The sequence below is a fragment of the Jaculus jaculus genome, chromosome 1, assembly GCF_020740685.1.
Source record: "Jaculus jaculus isolate mJacJac1 chromosome 1, mJacJac1.mat.Y.cur, whole genome shotgun sequence".
Classification (NCBI taxonomy): Eukaryota; Metazoa; Chordata; class Mammalia; order Rodentia; family Dipodidae; genus Jaculus; species Jaculus jaculus.
In genome coordinates, this window is record NC_059102.1 from 109531307 (window position 1) to 109536676 (window position 5370).

Here is a 5370-nt window from a genome sequence, read left to right on the forward strand (position 1 = left end):
TGGGTTTGCAGGTATGTATCACTGTACTTAGTTTAAGGGCTGTATTTCCAGTAACAAGATATTGAACTTGAGGGTAAGAAGGAAGGAAGATGAGCTGAGTGTAAGACTATCCAAAAAAAAGAAAAAAAAAAGAAAAAGAAAAGGAAAATGGGGGTGGGGTGGGAGGGGAGAGAGAGAGAGAGAGAGAGAGAGAGAGGGAGGGAGGGAGGGAGGGAGGAAGAGACTATCCCCACAGGCATGTCTTTCTTGCATAACACACTAGGTGGTGGTGTTTGCTCAGAAAGCATGCCTTTTTTTTTTGGTGGTGGCCAAGTCAGAGATGCATGGGTGGGTGGTGGTAGACCTAGGAGGCACCCAAAGATGGCCTGGTGCCAAATGTAGTTAAAGGAAATGAGGCTGGGTTGCCTAACAGAGCACATAGCAAGCTAGGGACCACATTCCCTTTGTCAGCACTTCTCATTCCATTTAGTAATCTTGTCTTGAGTTTGGGCTGGCTCTCTTATATTACTGACAGTGTTAACATAGGACTCTCTTTTTAAATGGTACCTTCAAAAATTGGATTTGAAGGGTTGGAGAGATGGCTTAGCGGTTAAGGCACTTGCCTGCAAAGCCAAAGGATCCTGGTTCGATTCTCCAGGACCCACGTCAGCCAGATGCACAAGGGGGTGCACACCTCTGGAGTTCATTTGCAGTGGTTGGAGGCCCTGGTGCGCCCATTCTCTCTCTTTCTCCCCCCTTTATTTCTCTCAAATAAATATTTTTAAAAAATTTTTTTTGTTTATTTTTATTTATTTGAGAGCGACAGAAGGAAGGGGGGGGGGAGAGAGAGAGAGGGAGGGAGAGGGAGTGCCAGGGCTTCCAGCCACTGCAAATGAACTCCAGACGTGTGTGCCCCCTTGTGCATCTGGCTAACGTGGGTCCTGGGGAATTGAGCCTCGAACCGGGGTCCTTAGGCTTCACAGGCAAGCGCTTAACCACTAAGCCATCTCTCCAGCCCTCAAATAAATATTTTTTAAATTGGTTTTGGAGCTGGGGACATGGCTCAGGGGTTAAAAGTGCTGCCATGCAAGCCTGACAACCAGAGTCTGGATCCCCAGCTCCCACACAAAACAGGAGTGGTTCATGTGGCTGCTCTCCCAACAGGCCTCCAGCAATGAGAAGTAGAGTCAGAAGGACCCCTAAGCCTGCGGACTAGTTAGTCTGAACTCCCCAGCAGCAAATCCCAAGAGTGACTCTGTCTCAAACAAGGTGGAAGGAGAGGACCACCACCCTGAGGCCGTCCTTGCACCTCCACATGCACGCCGTGACTCACGCATGCCCATGCACACACACTGTACATACGCATACACATAAAACATGGAGGCACACTCAATATAAACTGCTGTGCTGTATTACGTTGTTTAAAAAGTCAAATTACCCTTCAATCATCTTTGTTTGTTTTTCAAGGTAGGGTGTCACCGTAGCCCAGGCAGACCTGGAATTCACTATGTAGTCTCAGGATGGCCTTGAACTCACGGTGATCCTCCTACCTCTGCCTCCCAAGTGCTGGGATTAAAGGCACGCACCACCACGCCCAGCCAATCGTCTTGATAACAAGTCCTAAATGCTTGATGTATCATGGCCACAATATTTATTTGGCAAGTACAATCAGAAATACTTGCCTCTTGATGTCTCCTGAAATTTGTGACATTTTATATTTGACACCCAAAGTTCTCACCTCTATACATGACTTCAGAGGCTTTCTTTCTACATGTATTATACTCTCTCATTTTGTAAGCTTGGTTGGGGAGGATTGCTGCCTCCTGTCTACATTTGCTAATAATAAGTACTTTGAGTAGGGCACTGTTCTAAAGACTTCTTATAAATGAAGTTAGTTAATTCCCAAAACACCCTGTCAAAAGGTACCAGACAGATAAATCCTGGACCCACTTCATACTTTTTCTTTCTTTCTTTTTTTTAGGCAAGCCCAACAGATCGGCCTTTCTTTAATGAAAGAAAGTGAGAACAAGAGAGAAAGAATTGTTGCACCTGGGCCTCCAGCCACTGTAATCAAACTCCACACCTATGTGCCATTTTAGATGAAGATGTTGGGGCTCAGGAAGGGCAGGGAACTGGTCTAAGTTCACACAGAGCCTCCGATCTTAGTCCAGAGCTCAGTGGTCACCACTCTCTCTTGCTTCTCACAGCAGGGAAGAGGTGATTCACAGGTCCTGCAGCTCCCTCGCCCTGACCAAGGGTCCTGGCCTCCCTCTTAGCTGGCTACCCAAGCTGCGGCCACAGTGTGAGGATGACTGAGCCTGTCCCATTTGGAAAGCACAGGAGATGGTTTGCATCTCTGAGCAAGCCCACTTCTTTGCAAGAGCCCAAGAAAGGAAAGAGAGGTGGGGACAGAGCTCTGTGGGTTGCGTGGGGGCCAGGCCTGCCCCACCTTGTGTCCACCGTGTGCTCAACCGCACTCTGCCCTCTTTAAGTGGGGCAGGGGTGGTGCCTTTTGAGATTCTTGCTATCCTGCCAGAGAAGCCTCAATTGGCCCAAATCGGCTACAGTTGCTCCATCTCTCCAGCCCTTATCCATCTTGGAGCATTAAGTCCTTCGGGAGGGAGGCTACTGCCCCAAATTGCTGAGTCATGAATCCATCCATGAATCATGTCGAACCTTGTTTTATAAGGCAGGGGTCAGTGGGAGAGATTGCTCATGGGAATGGGAAGAGTTATTTCAGCATCCTTACACGAAACTTCCAGATGGGCAGTTCTAGCTGCAAAGTCAAGAAAAGTTGCGGAGCACCACTGGGTACTCATTGCCAACTATGACTAAAGAAAGCAGATAACTGGGTTAAAGACTTTTCAGGGACTTCAAGAAGTCACATGCTCACTTCCCTTTGCTGCAGGAATCCCTTCCTCTGTGTCCCCTGCTCATGGCCTAGCCTGTCGCCTGCCAGCGAGGGGATGTCTTTTCTTTTTTTTTTTTTTTTTTAATTTTTTTTTCCCCTCTGGCACATCAGTGGTTCCTTTGTTGCTGTTGTCATTCTTTTCCAAATAGTGAATTTTCCATCACTTGTGTTAATTTTTTTTGTTTTATGTTTATTTATTTATTTGAAAGTGACAGACAGAGAAAGAGGCAGAGAAAGAGAGAGAGAGAGAATGGACATGCCAGGGCCTCCAGCCACTGCAAATGAACTCCAGACGTATGTGCCCCCTTGTGCATCTGGCTAACATGGGTCCTGGGGAATTGAGCCTCGAACTGGGGTCCTTAGGCTTCACAGAAAGCGCTTAACCGCTAAGCCATCTCTCCAGCCCGGGATGTCTTTACTTGATATGAGGCTCATCTGTTCTGCAGTAGCTTCCTGGTGGCCCTGAGATGGGTTCCCCTGTGGCTTTCCTTCCTGCACTGGATCCCTCAGGGGCCACCCAGTATGTTTGCTCTCAGGTCCAGCTTAGTCCCTCAGAGAGGAGATGTCTCTAAATGTCCTCTGTTCCAGGCCAGCCTTGCTTCCTCATACCATCCTTGCGGGGTAGGGTTGTCATGGGGTTCAGAGAGAGAGAAAGAAGCAGATGTTAGCATTGAATGTTTTGTGGTGAACCAGAGGTCCAGAGTCGGTCAGTTCTGCAACTCTGTGGACAGAGTCTAGCTGACCCTCATTGCCTCGTGGCTGATAAAAGCAATATTGCTAGGCTATGAGGATGGAAGAGCTACCAGGTATGGTGGCACACTCCTAGAATCCTAGTGCTCAGGAGGTAGAGGCAGGAACTTCATGGTTATCCTCAGCTACATAGTCAGTTTAAGGCTAGCCTGAGCTACATGAAACCCTGTCTTAAGAAATGTGGACACAGCTGGGGAGATGGCTCAGTCTTAAAGGTACTTGCTTGCAAAGCCTGCCAGCCCAGATTTGATTTCCCATGTAAAGGCATGCACAAAAAGTGGCACATGTGACTGGAGTTTGCAATGGCAGGAGGCCCTGGTGTGCCCATAAGACTCTCTCAAACTAAATAAAAAATTAAAAAAATAATAAAAACAACACAAATACAAATAATAAAGGATGAGGTTTGGAGAGATGGCTCAACGATTAAGGCACTTGCCTGAAAAGCCTAATGATCCGAGTTTGATTGCCCAGTACCCATGTAAAGCTAGATACACAAAGTGGTGCATGCATCTGGAGTCTGTTTGCTGTGGCTGGAGGCCCTGGAGCACCCATTCTCTCTTCGCTCTCTCTCTGCTTGCAAATAAATTTAAAAAACTTTTTTTTTTAAAGGTTGGGAGAGCTGGTAGTGTAAGTGAACAAAGCCTTTCATTTTCCATAATATAAAGCAGGCAGTAGTGACTTAAGATTGAGAACTTCTGAGAAAGCGGGGCTTGAGAGAATGTGGAGGCAAATCCACGAAGCAGCAGCCGGAGGAGCAGAGAGCGGCCGATCTCTCTCTGTAGTAACGGGTGGGGACACGAGAGGTGGGACAGAAGCTGCTGATCTTATTGTAAACCTTGAGAAGGATTCAGCCTTCCAAGCTGAACACACATGTTCCTTTTGATAAAGACTATCTTCCAGGGCTGGAGAGATGGCTGAGCAGTTAAGTGCTTGCCTGTGAAGCCTAAAAACCCTGGTTCGAGGCTTGATTCCCCAGGACCCACGTTAGCCAGATGCACAAGGGGGTGCACGTGTCTGGAGTTCGTTTGCAGTGGCCGAAAGCCCTGGCACGCCCATTCTCTCTCTTGCTCTCTGCCTCTCTCTCTCTCTCTCTCAAATTAAAAAAAAAAATCAAACAAACAAGCAAAAAACACTATCTTCCAGCTGGGCATGGTGGCATACGCCTGTCATTCCTGCTCTTGGGAGGCTGAGGCAGAAGAATCGCCATGAGTTCAGGCCAGGCTAGGATACACAGCTTGTCTCTGTTTCTAAACAAACAAATAACTGAACAACTCTTCAAAAAAAAATATCTCTAAGTGGAGTCTGGTTCCAAGTGCTTATCACTAGGGAAACAACTGACAACAAGGGTTGGAGTTTTCTCTCCATGACACATGTTAATGAAGTCAGGATTTGCAGCAGCTCCGGTCTGGAAGCACATTCTGCTTGGCTGCTTGGACGTTGGTCATGTCACTTCATCCTTGATTCCCAATTTCCTGCTCGGTAGAATAGGGGCTTGGCCCGTGCCCACCACTGAGAGGCTCTGAGCATTACCTGAGTTAGAGTGGAAACAGGTCCCTGGGCCAACCTGGTGGTGCTCAGGGAGCACTTCCTGGGGAGGGGAGCAGACAGACTCTTAGTCGCCCCATTCCAAAGAGAGCTGGGACCAGAACAGTGTCAGGAGTAGTAAGGAGAATGGCCATGGCTCTTCGGAGAGTCCTGTGATATTCGCTATGGACAGGACAAAAGAATGT

The 5370-nt window shown here is 47.7% G+C and overlaps 1 non-coding gene across 1 annotated transcript; it reads right to left on the reverse strand.

Moving 5' to 3' along the window:
• Positions 1-2992: 2992 nt before the first annotated feature.
• LOC123457783 lies at positions 2993-3060 on the reverse strand. Its single transcript, XR_006635152.1, has one exon. It is a non-coding gene; the product is annotated as a small nucleolar RNA SNORD42 (small nucleolar RNA).
• Positions 3061-5370: the final 2310 nt, after the last annotated feature.